The 18,526-nt window shown below is 51.7% G+C and overlaps 1 protein-coding gene and 1 long non-coding RNA gene across 6 annotated transcripts in view; both read right to left on the minus strand.

The window, feature by feature from the left end:
• Positions 1–18,526, minus strand: part of PIP5K1C (phosphatidylinositol-4-phosphate 5-kinase type 1 gamma) — a 50,317-nt gene that overhangs the window by 31,209 nt on the left and 582 nt on the right. The gene's annotated exons all lie outside the window — the stretch shown is intronic.
• LOC309599735 lies at positions 7,081–10,976 on the minus strand. The gene is made up of 3 exons (XR_014230332.1): positions 10,362–10,976; positions 8,570–9,607; positions 7,081–7,935 (listed from the first exon to the last, which is right to left on the minus strand). It is a non-coding gene; the product is annotated as an uncharacterized lncRNA (long non-coding RNA).

Genomic DNA, 18,526 nt, shown 5'->3' on the forward strand with positions numbered 1-18,526 from the left:
AAACGCTGGCAGCAGCGGGCAGTACTCAAACTGGACTACCAGGAGCAGCCAGAGATAAGTAATCCCATTTAATCCCACCTTGGCTGCCCCGCTCTCCTCCCTGTCCTCAGCTCCCGCTCGCCGCCCACGCCGGCTCCGTGCCTCGTTTTGCCGTTTCAAGCATGCAGGAACCACCTCCACTTGGTGGAGGGAAGATGACATTTGCAAACCATGATCTGCTGCACCAACTTTATGTGCCGCACTCTTTTCCCATGCCCTTTGTCTCGTTTATTTGAGCATAAACTCGTTAGGGAAAGGAACAGCATGCCTTGTACAAATTAAGGGAAAGAGCTTAATGTACCGGCTAGGTAGGACGGGGCCTGAGGGCACTGCTGTGATACCTACTCGATAGCAGTGACACAGCTCACTCCCTCCTTCCCACCCCAGGCAGTTTCTATCTACGAGCTCTTCAATTAACCCGGGACCCGCAGCGAGCCCCGCTCCCGGTCCTGCCCCAGCCACCCCTCCAGGTTTTTGCTTGAGGGTTTTGATCCCCAAACCCCAGAAGCGCTCTCGCTGCTCCCCTGCCAGCGCTCCCCCGGGAATCAAGCAATTTAAGCCCTGTATTACACAGCCCAGCTAGGGTCAAAGCAAAGCATCCAGCTTATGGAGCATCACCACTGCAAAGCAGTGCCACAAATGGATGATTCTGCAGGAAAGGCACCTACCAGCCTATTTTATTTTTGTTTTTATGCAGAAACTCTTTTTGCCTCAGAAATAAATCTGTTTATCCCAGCTCAGGAGGCAGGGCAGAAGCTGAAGACGCAGGCGGGGAGTTAACGCATTCCTCCCTCAGCTGCAGGTGCGGGACCGCATCCCGGGTGCAGCCCTCCTCGGGGAGCCACGCTGCTGAGCCAGGACACACCATGCTAAAACGTTTCCTTGACAACTCACCAGAAAAAGCGCTTACAGCACGGAAGCCCAATTACAGCGGGGAACGAGCAGGACAAGACCAGGGAAATGAAATTTAAAAAGAACTGATTTGTTTTCTTGTCTCAGATCAGCTGCGTGTAGGAAAAAAAGGACAATTTCGGAGCGCCTAGCCCGAACCGTGTGACACAGCTGACAAAAAAGCAAAACAAAAATCTCATCAAGACGAGCACACAATAGCTGACACCCAGTAGCGGAAAAGGCTGCAGCCATTCGGCTCCACGTTCAACTCTGTAATTATGCAATCCAGTGGGATGCTCATGCAAACATCTGCTAGATGGGAAAGGTGCAGTCTTATCTGAACACAGTGTTCCCGCTCCCTTCCACGCCGCCGGTCACAGGAGGATTGCGGAGTGGAACAACACACGCTCCCCGGCACGTCCGGAGCGGGCGAGCGCTCTCCCCGCTGCCCACGTCGGCAGCGGAGGCAGAAAGGTGAGACGGTCCCAAGGTCAGGGACGCCGGCAGCGGCATTAGGGACGCCAGCCTCTTCCTAGCCTCCGGCTTCTCTCTTTATTACAACCTACAAGTCCAAATCTGTCTACCAGAATCCACAGCAAAGCTTGATTAGGATTAATTAAAGACGGCAAACATCGCAGCAGGAAGCGTAACCTCTCCAGGACAGAGCCAGCTCTCGGCGCCTGTGATGACATCCAGGCACAGTGGCACCACATGAAAACCACGACGCCAATTTAGAGCGAGGCCATAAAACGCTGAAGGACTTTGAAGTCACATTCCTCACAAACATCCAGAAGAGCCAGAGCAACATCCAGTTTCCCCCTTACCTGATAAATAGCTCAGGGGTAGGATAAGCTTCTCATCCCCTACTAGAGGGGCCCAGCCCACCGACCCTGCTCAGGGGAGCAGCTCCTGGCTGCTGGGAGAGCTGCGAGAAGACGGAGAACCTCCTGGTGTCTTTCTAGTCGTATTGCGAAAACATCGGGGACCTGAATGACCCCGGGCAGCCCTTGGGACTCTTTTTGTGTGTTCAGATGGAGTTTTCAGCTGCCAAAAGGCCCAAGAGAGCCGTTTCCCATCCCCAGGTCAGAGAAGCACAAGACAGCTTTGCGAAGGCTGGGTCCAGAATTCACTTCCCTCCTTTGTTTTCTGAGCATCGCTACCTCCCCGCCTGCAGGCTCCTGCCTAGAAGCAGGATTCAGCACTTTTAACGCATGCAGTGTCCTACCTCTGTGCAGGGCAAGGATGCTCAGCTGCATCCTCTGTTATGCTGTTCTCCAAGTACCACTAACAAAGGGGGAGAAGCGTGAGCTGACTAATCGGAGGTTACACACCGCTTGCCAGAGCCAGAGCAGTTCTTCTGCCCCAAATACCCAGGGTTCGCAGCATGGCACGGCTCAGTGCTTTAGCTGCACAAGGCTTAACGTCAGACCTCAGCACCTCCCGGCCAGGTAGGGATTAGCGCTGCTGGAGGCTCTTCTCCACCATCCGACCTTCGCAAGCTCCCTTTGCAACTTGCCGTCCCTGCAAGGATACCTGCGAGGCCGGTACCAGGCACGGGACAAGGAATCGGTGGCTGGAAAAAGCCACTTCACTGTAGCCAATCCCAAAACTTCTTAAACCGATAAACAGAGCAGGATATTGTTAGTGAGCGGGCAAAACCCCTTTAACTAGAGAGCAGGAGGATGCCTTTGCACATCAGCTTGCTTCCCTTTACAATACTGCTTCTCTGGGTATCCCTCCGAAGGATCTCAACCTGTCTTGGGAGAGCACTGGCAAATCAAAGAGATCATTCAAGCTGCTTGTAGGAGCAGCATTGCAGGTACAGAGAGGGCTGGATTGCAAGCTATAGGAGACAGTGACAAACTATCCCCCCTGTTTTATCTCTCAGCCCTTTCTCGGAGGGTTCTGCAGCTAAACAAAGCTGGCACCTCCAGTCCAGGAGGGATGGGTCAGATAGTTTATTGCTTCCACCATTTAAAAGTGTCTTCTTGTAAACATTACTCGACAGAGAGCTTACTCCCCTGGCTCGTTCACCATCAAGAATTATTCTCAGACTAAATTACACTGAAACAGAAGAATACAACTCAAGAAAGATATCCGCCTGCCCAAATTTTCCATTTTCTGACCTTCTAAAAGATGTGTTGAAGTCCCGTTCCTACAGTCACAGCAGGTAAAGAAACCTACCTGAAGTTTCACAATAACCACCTACCACAACACCAGGATATCCAGAAGTTACCACAGAAAGCACAGCTTTAAACCTGTGGGAGCTCAGCATCCCAACCAACAGCGAACTCCAAAAGGAACAGCGTTGTTTTGTCTGCAGGCCACCCTTCACAAGTCGTCCTGAAGATGCACCTGGATTTTTAATGATTGGGGTATTTCCTGATTTACTTCGTAACCAAAGCTGCTCGGCTAAATCCTCTAAGATTTAATTCCGCTCTTGCTAATGTCACTTGACGGAGATTTTCCAGGGGTGCTCAAACACTGAAGGCTTGAAAGGGGATTTCAGAACAGGGTTGCGTACAACATGTGTCACTGGATATAAAGTCCTTTTGCTAGGCTGCTGGCACCAGGTTGAGCAAACTCTCCTTCACGAAACGCTTCCAGGTTGCCACAGGCGCCGCTGACAGCACTGCAACGTGCACACGTACGTACAGATTTGCATCGCAATGCTGAGGACAAAGCCTGGGTGGGAGAGGAGGTGGGGGCCATCTGTAACTTCTACCTGTTTCAAAAACAGATGTAGAGGTGAAAGCATCAGGTTGAATTCTGGACCTGTTTTTACAGCGTGGTTTTGTGATGCAGCCCCTCAAAGAGCATGCCCTCTACGCAATCCAGACATAGTTTTCAAGTTGACCAGGTCCCACTAAAAACATGCAGTTAAAAAGACATAAGACACGACAGGAAAAGCGGACCAGTGACACATCTTTGTTCAAGAGATCTACTTCTGAATAAACCTAAGCTTTTGCTGCTGTAACAGCTAGAAAACGAAGCTCTCCCGCTGCACGCGTGTCTCATCTGAGCTCGTTAGGCACCAAGCTATCAGAGATTTCTTGGCCTCATTCAAAATTAACCACCCCGACTCACATGCGGCAGAAGGCCAGGCCTGGCTGGCGTTTCGCTGCTTCCCATCACCGCGTCCTCTGCGGTCATCAGAGCACCCTGCCACCCGCGCTGCCTGCGCCCTCTCCCTGCACCGGCACCCCAGAGTCCCCACAACCCATCCAAACCCTATGGCGAGCCACAGCGAGGGCTAGCCAACTCTTTAGGAGCAAACTCTGCTTAATCCATCCCAGCTACTGCAAATCCTTTCCTCCAGACGGATCCTATCCCTCCCTGGACGTGCCAACACCTCCGCTCTCCCCCAGCCTGAGGGGGCTGGTACCCAGGAGGGCTACGGAGCCTCCAGTCCTCCTCTCCTCCGTTGGGGCTCTGCGAACAAACATCCCCTGCAGCAGCTCTAGACAGACCACACACCTGTGTTGCGAGACTGAGGAAGGACCTCTAGAGCAAAACCTACTGCCGCAAGGCTTGGGGGGGCTGTAGGTTAAGAATAAATTTAAATTCTTGCTTGCCACCTTGTTCTTTTCCCACCAGCCTTGTTAAGGCCACTTCTGCTCTCTGTGACTGGAGCGTTTCGGTCGGGTGCTCCTGCTCTGCTCTAACAAAGGCACCTGAACAGATGGAACAAAACAAGCCACAGCAGAACAAGCTCAAAGATGAAGTGTGCTGCCAAAAATCATAACTCAAAGTTTCGGCAAGTAGTCTCTTCTCTCCCTGGGTTGCTGGCTGTAGCATGGCAGCTAGTGACTCAGCTATCAGCTGAAAATAAGTTACCTAAAAAATAATTAATTTTTTAAAAACACTTCTAGAGCTCTTAGTAGGAAATACAAACAGGTGAGACACGCATAGATGGCAGGAAGAGATAACCTGGTACCTATGCCAGGCTACAGGGATGCTTCACTTGCATTATACTGACGGTCATGGACGGCCTCCTCCACTCCAGGTAACCCTAAGCTGAAGGACAGGCTCTTTCTGGCACAGATCTGCAGCTTGCTCAAAAGCTAGGTCAGTAAAGCAGCTCCTCCAGCCCAGCCTGGCAGATTCTCACTTGGAGGCTGAGCCAGGCATTTATTGCTTCTATTTAACCCAGTGCAGCTACGTCCATTTATTTACTCATTTGGGAACAAGCTCTGCTCCAGAGCCTGTACAGGTACGTGTCCAAACTAAAGACGCAAAAGAACAAAGAGCAAAATCCAAAAAGAGCACTTAGGTTCCCGAAGCGCTGCGCAGGCAGATTGAGGCCCCGGTTACCCTCAGGCTCCCGAAGGCACCCTGGGTGCCGGGGTCACGTCAGCTTTCTGGCCCTGTTTGCCCCGAGGCTGCGCCCACGTCGGCCACCAGCCCCTCCGCAAGCAGCAGCGCTGTTTGGGCTTCAGAAGAACGGAGGCCCCGGTCGTTGCAGAGTTGTGCACCGGGCAAGCGTTGCGCTTACCCTTTGTATCCCACACTTACACCTGCCTACGTGGGATACTGAAGTGGCCAAGGTCTTTCTGAAGCGATTTTGTGGTTTCTAGGATGTGTCTGACAGCAGACTGTTATTACGTGAAAGAAAACAAGCTACCGTGGAGCTGAACCAGAGCCAGACCTTTTTCCAGCTTTCCAGAGCCCCCAGCTCTTGGGCCGTGGGTTTCAGAGAAGCCCTGCTTTAATGAAAGGCGTTCATTAAACACAGAAAGCTACACCTGAAGAACATCGGGCGGCAAAGACAAGTGACCGTCTCGGGAAGAGCCCGCTCTGGCTGGCCACGCGGCTCGTACACGTGCAGTGATATTACTGTGTACGCTCGAGGTGCAACTGGGAACAACTTCTGGTCACACAGGTCCTAAGAGTCCTGAACCACGAACAACTTAACCCCTGAGCCATTCTTAGGGCTTTATTCAACATCTGCCCGATACAAGGAAAAACTGGGGATGCCCTACGAAGAACAGGTATAGAATAAAGTAATTCAAAGACAGCAGCGTCAAGTGAACTTCAGTCCAGCATTTCTGAACTGCATAGAAGAATCTCACAGGGTCTTTAATACTGTTTGCCAAGACTTTAATAAAACCAGAAATGAAGTAGTTCCCCTGAACCGTAACACTGCAAGGCTGGATCAGCCAAACGCACGCTGCCACTGACTTGTGAAGGAGTGGGGGACAGCACAATCTGCTCCTGCATCTGGGGAGAAACAGAAACCACAGCCAGGCACGCAAACGTCGTACGTTTAACTCTGAAAAGCATCTCCAGGAGGACAACTCAGCCTCTCGCTCAGGTTTCCCCTCCCGGCTCAGCCGGTAGCTGCCGCCTCTGTTTTACGATGGCGGTGTGCGTTGTGGGGTCGGAGGGAGAGAGACAGAAGCGTGCAGTAACGCTGGCCAACAGCTACGTGGCGGCTCTCGATGGGCAATGTAAGGTACACGGGGCTGACATGGGAAGTCCCATGGCTTAAACTCTACCTTTCCTGGCTCCCAAGCCAGCAATCTTCTTCCAGGCCAGATGGCTCAAGCCTATCAATCTGTACCCACCACGCAGTGGGATTCCTCCGGCCTCACCGGCGAGGCCAGGCAGATTTTAACGGGCGCGTTATTTTTACAAAGCACAGCAAAATGGAAGTTAGAAGGCTTAGAGCAGTCAGGTGCCCGCGGCTTTCCATGGGAAGAGAAAAAGGCAGGTCTGATGAAACAGAACCATCCCGCAGATACTGCAACGCCATTTAAGGATGGACCCGACCAAGCTCTGAAGTTTTGGATGGGGCAATGCTTCTTGGCTTCCTCTTCACCAAAACAAGCGCGTTGGTTTTGCCAGAACTTAAAAGCCAGCCATAAGGCAAAGGACGTTTGGAGACCATTACCTTGGCAAGTCAAAGCAATCAAAAGCAGGAGCTCTAATAGAAAACATTAAGTAACAGGCAGCACTTGCCACTTCTGCCTGTAATATATTCCTTTTTCCTTTAGATGAACAGCTGCCATTCAGGCACATCTTATCCCTCCCGCAGGCCTTGGATTAAGTCGTTTTTCACCCCACCTCACCCTTACAGATTACATTGGTTTTCACCCCAAAACTTGCATTTAAATTTAATTTCTTCAGATACGGTGAAAACCCACCTCGTTCCTGGAGGTCACAGTTTGCTCTTCATGCTGGTCACTTCCAGCCTTCCTGCCCTCCTAGTTTTCAGTTTAGAAAAAAAGATTCAAAATAAAACCAATCTGGGTGTTTTCAAACCTAGGAGTCAGGGAAGCCATAGCATCTCTCTGAGATTGGTTATAAACATTAAATCTCAACACCTCGGGGAAGCTCATGCGTTGCCATCCTACCAATACAAAACCAGAGCCTACATGTATTAAATGAAGTTCCTCCCAAATGACAACGTTCCTCGCAGCTGACGGAGTCCTGACAAGCAGTCCACTGCCAGCATTTCATCTCAGGAGGGTCCTCAATTTAACACCACCCCACATCGGCCAGCTCTGCGTCTGGTATACGACGGGCAACCCGGTTTATTATACCGAAGTGCAACAGATAAGGTGATTGCTGTCTTTAACCGAAATGTAACTGTCTTGTCCGACAAAGTGCACGGTCGTCTTTGCTTCGTTTTAAAGACAGACCCACGTTTAGCAGGAGTTCGAGGCTCTCTGCAAGGGAGCTGCAGCAGAGATTGCAATGATACGCAGGAAATGCACGGGGCCGGTCCACGCAGAAGCCGCAGAAGCGACGAGCAGTTTCAGGATGTTCGCTCCCTCAGTTTCTCATTTTCTTTAATAAGCATTTTCTGGCATTACCAGTCTAGAAGCCTCCTGCTCAGAAGAGCGTCCTAGATAGTTAATCCACCAGTGACTCCTACTTAATACCGAAGTGAAAACAAACATCCAACCCTCCGAGACTAACGTGGAGAAACACTATGTCATCACTTCTCTTCCATCAAAATTAATTTAAGCCTGAAGAGATGCCGGTTTGAGAGGAAGTATCCTGGAATGAAAAAAAACCGGTATGCATATCAACAGCTACAAAATGCAGCGCAATATGCACCCCCTAGAAAAACTTAATTATCTTGTAACATAAGTTTGCTTAATTTACTACTTTTTTTCCCTGTAATGCTAAGGCAATTGCTAGCCTTCCAGATTTCAGTTCTGATCACTGAACAAACAGTCCTTACCAACACGAAAATTATCCCATAACATGTGCTATTTAAACCCACAAATAATCACCACCTGTTAGGCCAAACTGAAAAACTTTGCCTTATTTCTGGATTCCACCTAGGCAAGTGTTTGCCCTGCAACTGAAGAGCACGTCATTTAACACTGACAAGTACGGCTTCAAGACGGTATCATTTTCTGCTGTCTTTGTTCCAGCGTTGAAGTTAAGGACTATTTTACATCTCTATAGTTTGCATTTCTGCCAGCAAATTCTATGCCGTTTTGTACGCTGCCCCCATCAACACGCATCCAGACAGATGGCGAGAGCAGCACCGAATATATACAGAAAGGAAAACTGTCATTTTAAAGACAACACCCATTTAAAAGTGACATTTAAAGAGAAGACAAGCGGTTTCAGGTATTACATCTGCCCTCCCGGCAGCGCGTAGGACTTCTGATCACATTACCCCTTCCTCTTGGCGTGGGGACGCACACGCTGCAGAACCGGCTGCACAGACCGAAACTGTGAAATCAAGAAATCAGAGAGAGAACCAAGTTTCACATCAGCATCTAAATGGAGTGACTGACTGCATGAAGTGCCATCAGGCACACATTCAGGGAAGGAGCACTCAGCCAGATGATGATTTTAGCCAGCTGCCTCCCTTTGAAAAATGCAGTAATGGACAATTTTGACTTGAGAAATCCACAAAATTTGGTCCATCAGATGTGCAGAGAGGCTACAGAAAGAAAATGACTGCAGCGTCTTTGTCATCAGCTGCTGTAGCCTGCCCACACTGGAGGCTTTGGTAATATTTTGCTTGCACTACTGCCCAGGTCATGGAAAGCGCCAAACACGACAAGCGAGCATCAAGACACAGGCAAGTTTTCCCTGTCTTTTTAGAGCAGTTAGCAAAGTACCGTCACTTCTGCCTTGTGTTACAGCCTCGCCTCTCCACACGTTACCTAGCACGATAAACGCCATCAGTGCCGCAAAGCCAGCGCGAGCTTCAGTTTCCAACTCTACGCTTAGAAGAGAGCCGGGCATCCTGCAGGAAGAAACCAGGCCACCCGACCAGTGGCAACGGGAGACTCCAGCTAATCGCCTTCATTTTACTTTGGAAAATGGAAGCGTGTGTTTCTAGGCCTTACGCCAAGCCAAGGTTTTTCTTCGATCCCTCAGATCTTCAGGACCTTGAGTAAAATCAATGGACATCAGAGATGACACTTGGCCGAAGCTGGGCTGCCAGCTTCTGGGTGGCCAGAAGCCGACCCACTTCGGATGAAGCAGTAACGAAACCAAGGAGGCTCCAAGAGCAGAAAACCAGACGTGTCTCATCTCAGCTGTTGGAACCCCCAAGCTCTTCTCGACTGCGTCAACACAGCAAGCGAGCGGTACGTACTGCTGTCGGTGTTTCCATCGCTGATGTGCGCCTCGGTAAGATCGCCCATTTTAAGGTACGGCAGCCTGCCGTGAGCCTTGCAGTACTTCGGAGATGTGTCTTGAGCTTTGGAAAGATTGCACAAAAATCTCTCAAAACTTGCCAATTACATAAAAATATTTCTCAAGTGCTCCAAACCCTTTGTGAGCTGTATTGACGCGCCAACCAAAATTGTTCCCAACACTCAAGTTGCTCAAATTGGTGCAAAGTGGCCTTAATTACCTGAGCTCGTACAGCCCTGAATGAAAAATGAAAATCCATATGCAGCCCTTCTGAACCAAACTCTAATCACTGGAGGGCCGAAAGGACCAGCATTAGGAAAGCGTTTATACAGGTATTCAATATAGTGCTTCACAATAAGAGAAGCAGTACTGTAGCTGCACTGCTGCACAATTTCAACTGGAGAAAAACCAAGCAAATATCCAAGAGCTCAGGAGGACGCTGTTAACTTGCCTTTTCAACAAAATCACTTCCACCCACAAATCAGGAATTCCACCCTAAGAAATGACTGGGAACACCCTGAAGCCATTCATTTCATGCGCAGAAACGTTATTCTGCTCTACTGTTGGAGAGTTGTGGGGTTCGGGGTGTGGTTGTTTTTTTTTTTTTTTTTTTGTACGTAATAAACTAGTAGAAAAGGCTGCAAAGATCACAAAATGCTCCAAAGGTAGAAAGCAGCAAAGCGAAGGTTGTCCCACCCTGCAGCGCACATGGCTGGGACTCTCCCATCCCGCAGGAAGGGGAGGAGGGAGAGCAGAGTAAGATGACCTACATTACTCCTGCTTTAAATATAAGGTAGCATCGCTTTTATTCTACCTACCTACCTCGTTCCTCCCCATCCTTCCTGCCCCACGTGGGGCTGAGCAAGACACCGGCTGCTCAGGTGGCACACAGGCAGGGGGAGCGCATCCAGCCTTGGCCAGGGAGGCAGAAAGCAAGTTTGCGCATCACGCTTGAACTCACGAGAGGCTGGCTTTGCAAACGATGCTCTTTTCATGGAGATTATGTGCGTTGTTCGCATCAGTCCTCAACGTTTTTCGTGTCAGTCCTCAAGTCCATCAGGCTGCGCTTCACTGGTCTCAGGGGCTGTCTCAGCCACTGGAGATCTGGACCTTAACTTACTTGGGGTGACAGAATATAAAGCAGCAACTGAGAATGGCAAACTCCAAGGGGAAGAAAAGTTTAACTGGCGATTTAAACGACATCTCGCCAGGCAGCAAATTAAAGGGCAAAATAACCTTGACTAATTCTACTCTTGCAGAACCATACCCATGGTCACCAGCACAGTCTGACACATTCAAGACACTCATTTTGAAGGGCAGCATCCCAACGGGCCCAGAGTTTGAGTTACATTAAGGACAGGCTTCCAACATCAGCCCTGCTGAATGACGGCGTGAACTCAGCTACCCGGTCTCAAAAGCAGCAGATCTCTTTGCCTCCTATGGAAAAAACATGAAACAGCTGTGGAATTACTCTGAATTACTAAATTCAGTGAAAGAGTAGGGACCTGACTGGCTCCCAGCCCAGCGCTCCCCTTTGCTGATGAGCTGCCTTTCCTCCAGAAGATCAGTGCTGGTTGAGGTGGAAATGCTCCCAGATCTTCTGGAGAAGAAATTAGGAGGTGTCTACCATGGTGCAGGAACACAGAGAATTTGAATTGGAAGAGTCAGTAGTTTGACAGAGCTTCATCAGAGAAAGCATCGCCAAGTTTAAATGAAGAGTTATTAACTACTCTGGCTACACGGACCCTCAAAGTGCAAGAGAAGTAATTTTGCAGGAGCCACCAAGCCCCACGCGAGAGCATCGCTCAGCAACAGCTACCGCAGGCACCCACGGGACCACTGCAAATCCAGAACGCAGAAGCAGCAAAGTCTTCACAGTGGCAGCCGGAGCACAAGGCAGGAGCTGAATTAAACATCGCTCCCCTGCGTGGCTGGGAGAGATTTAATGTTATGCAGTAAAGTGAAAAGCGGCGTTTGAGCTACTTGGAGTTTGACCGGTACCAGGCTCCCCACCAGCCCGTGCCACTTAATGGTACCATCCCAACAGCGCGCTGCTACGTTTTAATGACTAAACAAGGCAAAGCTGCCCTCGTCTCACAATCCGTTAATTCCTCCAAGTTCAGGAGATTGAGCTGTTTCACACAGAACAAAGACACGAGCTTGTTGCATGTGGTGTTCGCGTGCTCGGCTGATCTCCAGGCCCCTTCAGAAGCGGCGGCGTATCTGCCCAGGTCGGTCTTGTGACAAACCCCGGGCCACGACCCAGCTTCCTTTGCCAGATCAATGAGCGCCTCGTGCAGCAGGAGCAGCTACAGGTGAGCTACCGGATCCTGGGCCCTTCCTTTCCAAGGACTGCTCGCACAACAGGCAGGTCTGCAACGGTGTAGACACCAGAGAAGCAAACAGCCGGTTTCCAACTTCTCTTTTCTCCCAGGAAGTCTTTCCCACCCTCTCCAATAGCAAATTCTGCAAAGAGAACACGCAGATTCTGCTAATTACAGAGGAGATGAGGACTGCGTGCCCTTGATGAGCCTGCAAAGCGTTTCACGCTCCTCACGCTGAATGCAAACCGTACAGGCAGAGACTGGACATCGCGCGGTTCATTTTCTGCAGCTCCAGACCGAATGGCTGCAAAGCCGCGCAATTACCCAGAGGGACAGCTCCAGGAACAGTCATTTGCCAGAGACGCAACTGTACAGAACACGCAGTCTCCACGCTATAAAATGCTGCTGTTCTTCAAATATCAATTATTCCAGCCTGTTTCTGTGTTACAGTAAATATTTAAGAGAACCCTTCACATTACACACTGACTCTCTAGTTGAGCGTATTTGTAGTTTTTTAAAATGAAATTAGGGAAGAGTGGTGGCTTTTCTGTATTCAAAGCAAGCTGAAAGAGAAGCAAAGGGGCTAACTCATATGGTGAAAGACTCGCAGCCTCTCCCCAAAGCCGTGAGATGATGAAACAAGTCGCAGCTAGCAGTGACCAGCGGCATCGGACGGGCCGTGAACACCGGGGCAACCGAACACACTGAAGCCTCCAGATTTCCCCACCGCCGCAGCACGTACTCTGACTCAGCCTGGGTTATTCACCGCAAGCCAGTGCAAAAACCCACACGTAAGCTGGGGAAGCCACAAGAACACATGATGGAAGAAGACGACACTTAATTAGGGGTTGACAGCATTTTCTGCTTAAATATGTGGGTGAGAAGAGACGAAGTGACAGAAAAGCTGCTCCCATCACTTTTAGCTTTTTAATTACAGAAAACGTTTCCCAGAAAGTCCCGAGGTTAACTCAGCTACTGGCAACACTGAAAAACTCAAACAAACAAGTGCCAGGCTGCTTGGGAACAAAGTATTTCTAAGACCTACCTAAAGAAGGAAAAACCCCAACATTACCTTATTATCATTGGCTCTTTCAGGGCTGGTTGGAGAGGCCGGGCTCCCCTTCCAGGGACTCAGCCTGCTAGTTATCCGGAGAGGAGGTGGAGAGCCTGGGAAAGCCAGCAGATGCCTTTCCTTTTGGCACGCAGCTCCCCAGGCGGGTAGGTGAGCAATGCCAGGCTGCTCTGCTGAGGAGAGCAGTGCTGATAAGGATCAGGACAAAACTCACTTTGCACAGGCCACCAGTTTGGTTTTTTTTACACGACCCTCTTCTTTCTTGCGTTTTTTGTTGGTTCATTTCAGCATTAAACGGTCTTTTGTTTCCAGTCCCTCGCAGTGCCTTGATTTACCTTTCGGTTCATTGCCGTGAGTGCAGTCACGCAGCAGAACGGACGGGCAGCCCCGGGTCGGCACGGGCTCAGCACGGCGCACGTTTTCATTACAGCATCCTTCCCGTCAGAGGAAAACGCAAGCGGTTGCACTTGTTTGTTGGATGAACACGGAGCGGTGCACCATCAACAGGCAGCAAACGCATAGAGGGTGCTTGTGCCAGGAGTTCTGCCCTTTGACTTACAGAAAATGACAATATTTTGCTCCTTTGAGTGTCAGCACGAGCCACAGATGGATTTAGAAATGGCAAAACACCACACAGAGGTACTGCCCCGATAGTAGCTACTTATTGGGAACCCACACCAAGCCACCAGGGCTTTGCACCTGCATAAGGCTTTAAAAATAGCTTCTGCCCGACCGCACGGATGTCAACACAGACCTCCAGTCTGATGCGACTAAGAAATTCTGTTCTTGGGCACGTTCACAAAGCAACCCAGCTTGCAGGCCTAGAAGGCAACGGCTTGGGAGATAGCGGAAGGGAAGCGACACTGTCAACTGGGCTATTAAACAAACTAAATTTAAAGGGGATTATCAGAATTTTTGGTTAGAGACCTGGAAAGACTTAATGGGAAACAAAAAAACCTCACCTAGGCTGCCTTCTACTGTTCTGCTGCTATTTATGAGTTCAAACATACACAGTCGCCACACATGCATCTTTGAGAAACAGGAGGTGCCAAGGCCTCCGCTTTAAACTTCCCAGGGTCTAGAGAGCATGCCTGAAAATCGGCAGCCTGCTCCGACACCCGCTGCTCCTGCCAGCTCCCTCGGCACCACGGGCCCCGGGGGAGATCAGGGAGGGTGCACCCATGGGATCAGACCAGCCAAGGAGGGCAAGACCCGCTTCGGCTCCTGCTTTCCTACAGCCACGCTGCGAGAGGGAGCATCTCTCGCGAGCAACACGACCAGCAGCTCTGTCCCCGCGCTGCCGGTGGGAGCGGAGCGTGCGAACCAGCCTGCTGAAGGTCGCTCCCACCTAAACACAGCCAAACCCTCCTCGCACCGGGAGCTAGCAAACATTTCCCCCTCTAACTCCGCTTCTGACAATCCCCGGTGCGGCGCAAAAGGCGCAACGTTTTCTGACGGGCGAGGGGTGCAAGTTAATTATACCCATGTAACGCCTGCAGCTCCCACACGCGCAGATGGGAACTGATCTCGTGCCGGTAAGGTCCCATAGGGCACGCGGGTGCCGCATCCATGCCAGGAGTGAGGCACTTGCCAGGCCTCTATAGATTAATCCTGGTCTACAGGAAGATGCTTGGCAGCCTGAAAAGATGGACAGGAATAATTAAATGTGACAAAGATGTAAGCAGCACGTGATGAGAAGGGCTCTCCGAGCCTTTGTAAGGGTATGGCGCAGCCGTGGCAGACCTATTTCTGGACTTGACCAGCTGCGATTGAAAGCTGTGTTCATGAAGAAAGTGAGCACTGGAATTCCTGCTGCTGCTTTTCAGGCTGCAACCACCTTATATGGGAAAATCATATTTAATAAGATTGTGCATCTGGCGAGAGCCCATAATGGTCATGTCAGTGAATCACTTCACTAATCATTCCCAAATTATGCACTGCTCATGCTAAATCCACTCAGGTCATTCCCTGAGGAGCCCTTCTGGAGAGGCCCAGCGAGCTTCCCAAGTGGGACATGGCGGCGGCAGCTCTGCCAGCCGCAGATCCAGCAGCGGTGTGACGGGCTATTATATAGAGGTCAATGCCAAATGCTAGTTAATGAAAATTAGATTAATCATTCTTCTTCCTGGGTTCTCGGGGATTCATTCTCCAGCCTGTCCTGACACCGATACAGATGGGCTTAGCGTCCTTGGGGGCAGTGCCCAGATCTCCCTGCCGTAGGAATACTGCCCTGTGCAACTCCCAGGCCCCATAATCCCAGCTTCCCTATTTCTTTCCAGCCAATTCAGATCTTAAAGGAAAACTAATTTGCCAGAGCAGCCTGAATTCTATTTTCATTGCCTTCCTCCTTCCCTGCAGCTGAGCTGTGACTTATTGACTGTGAAGTAACTGCAGGGTCTTTAAAAGTTCAAGGCGCAGGGTGTTTTTCTGTCTGTTTTTGCCTAGCTGACTCCCTCTGTCATCATCTTCGCTAGCACCATTTCACGGGAAAGAGGCATGTGACATCCAACTAAGCTGTGAACCATAATCATGCTGGGGATGATGTTTACATTCGATTTTTCCTCAAGCTGATAAGCTCTCTCCAGTTTCTCTCTCCATCACGTTGGTATGGATTGAACTGCTTGTGCCCCACGGGGTGGAATTCTTCTCTTATCTCTAATCTGCTCGCTGAAAAAATTGCTTCCAGCAACCCTTCAAAAGTCACTTCAAAGTTATCACTGCAAAGAGGGAAGAGCCGCAATACCGTTCTTCGTCTGTCGCAATCACTGCTCTCCCAGTGCTTTTTGCAGATGGCCTTACAGGTGCCGCCAGCATCCAGCCCGCTCGGCACCACTGGCTGGGGCCAGGATCTCCACTGTGCTATCTCCAGCTCTGGGTACAGTGAGACAACTGTTGAACAAGAGCATAAATACTTGTTAAATCATTTCAGCTACCTCCAGCAGAGGAATTCAACCCTGAAGAACACTTTGGAGGCTTCCACCCAGGCTCTAACCCATAAATGATGGGCAGACTGCAACCCATGTAACAGGAGATGTGAGAAATGGAAATAAGTCGGACATCAGCTTCACTTCCCCGTCGGGCTGAGAATTTCCACCTTTGCAACGAGATGGTGGAGACCAGCTTTGCTATCAGCTTTGTACCAACAGCTCTCCAATAACTTGAGCCCCCTTGGAAACACGGAGGTTTCCAGACCCTCTGTCTCCGGGCTGCGCCCAGGCAGAGGGATGGCGATGTGCCCTCTCCTCGCCCAACCGTTTCTGGGGTCGGGGCACCCCAGCCCGAACGATCTGGGTGCTCACCCGTCACCCCGCATGCACGCAGGGCCTCCGCGCTCCGCTCCTGCCAACAGCTCTCCCCACCAAAACTGAGGAACAGTGTCTTACGCTCCCTGCAGCCCCTTCCCAGGGCGAGGAGCTGCGGATTCGGGGGGGAGGCACAGCAGGCATTCACACCCCTCAGATTTTGAAACTCCCTTTTCAACCACAGTGGTTACAACACGTAAAAACCTCAAAGCCACATTCTCAGAAAGGGACGAATCGGGCCTGTGTGTTCATGTACGAGCCCAGCTGCTGGCACGAAATGAAGTTTTCTCCCTTGAAGCATATTATGAGACTTCTAAAAGCTCCCTCAGAAGACTCTCTGTGCCTTAAGTCAACCTACTGCCAACGTCTCCCTGACTTTCAGCCCCTCTCCTCCATCCAGTTTTACTCCCGTACCGCGCTAACCGGCTCCCTTCTCCATATTTACCGGGCACTTGGGGAAGGTCTTTGCTGACCTGAACCACGCTCTGGATTAACCCCACCACGTTCGTTCAGTAAGAGCGCAGCACGCAGCCATCCTCGCTCTCCGGCAAAGACCCGGGGAGCAGATTTTGGCTATCCTGGTAATCCTTCACCAATGGCACGAGCATGAAGGTGAGCAGCACGAAGCACCTGCATCGGTGGGTCACGAGCACTTCACCACCTCCGTCGTCGCTCCAAATAGCAGCAAAGGCACCAGCGCTGCGCACGCTAAATTGGGTTTGTCACCATCAGCTTTGAAACGGTCAACGAAGCAGGACGGCGTTCAGCACAAACCCCCTCTGCTCCCAGGCACATCGCTCCGCCGTACGGCATTCCCATCTGCTGCAAGGAGGACCACAGAGCGCATCGACATGCGCCGGCAGCCCCGACCCGAGACCTGCAGCACAGCCCGCCCCGCGTGCGGGTGTAGCCGGGCCTTCGTGCGCAGCCCACCGAGGGCCACCTCCAGTCCCCCCGGGTTTTGTTCTCTTCCAGAAAACACTCGTTAGCCGTCGTGCGCGTTGTCCCTGGCCCTCCTGGGAGCTCCGGTTTTGAGCGCGGCTGAGGCCGAGTGACACAATTTGGATGCTACCCAAGTGAGGAGTAAGCAACTTGACTCGAAAAATCAAAGCACCGGTGAGATTACTGGCTCCGTTTCATCTTTTTTTTTTTTTTTTTTACTATCAGCGTAAGGTAAGACAGCCTACAGGTTCGTAAATTCAGATTTACTTGCAAAGGGAAGAAAAACACACGCTCCCTGCTTAAACCCCTCCGGTGCAACAGTCTCCGCAGACACCTTGTCTTGTCCCGAGCAACGACCCTCAGCCCTCCCCAAAAACCAGAAAGGTGACAGAGAAATCAGAAGGATAAACAACATTTTAATTGTTCGTCGGCAAGAGGCTCTCTCTTTCGCTCCCTCGGGATCCCGCGCTGGAAGCCCACCAGCCACGCCACGCCGCGCCGGGAGCACGCTCCCGAAGAAGAGGTGGGAGCGGCGGGCGGGGAGCACGGCCAGCGGCGGGGGGAACGGCGAGCGGCACGCAGCTGGCCCCGCAGCCGGCCCCTCCATTTTCCTTGCGGCACCGAGGAACCGAAGCAGCAGGGCCGAGGACAGCTTGCCGCTTGCCTACGTCTCAGCGCCTTACCGAAAATTACACCTTACACCCAGCCCCACAACGCAGCAGATGACATCTCTGAATGAACCACGGCTTCTGCTGTAATTTGTTGGTTTTTAGGTCTAACGATCCTCGTTTAAAGGCCCGAAGACCAGGAGGTTGCTGCCATAACACAACCAAAGCCCACCTGCCTCGTAGCAGGCTCCGAGCGAACTTCGGGCTCCGGCAGGCGCTCGGCGGCTCCGCGCCAGGCCCGCAGAGGATCCTGCCAGCCCCCCGACGGAGCGGGGCCGGGAGGTCAGGCGCAAAACCAAACCGAGCCATTTTGAGCGATTTTGAGGTTATTCACCAACTCCGAATTGCGAGGCAGCGGAGGCGGGCGCGCACGGCCCCTCGCAGCCGATCCTGCCCACCCGGGCACCCGGACCCTTTTGTTCCCGCTGCCGGGGCTGCGGCCAGGCCCGGGGTCGCTCCCTGCCGCTCACAACCGGTCTCCCCCGGCTCCCGCTGCCCGGGGCCCCGCGACCCCCGCCGAGGGGAGGGGATGCCCGGCGCAGGGGGGACCCGCTCCCGAGGGGGCCGGCAGCGGGGCTGGAGGGGAGAAGCTCCCGCGGCCGCAGCCTCCCCCCAGCGAGCACCGGCCCGGGACAGCCCGCGGCGGGCGGGGGGCAGCGCCGGGCCCCCCCCTCC

This window comes from Platalea leucorodia (assembly GCF_965183815.1).
Source record: "Platalea leucorodia genome assembly, chromosome: 21".
Lineage (NCBI taxonomy): Eukaryota > Metazoa > Chordata > Aves > Pelecaniformes > Threskiornithidae > Platalea > Platalea leucorodia.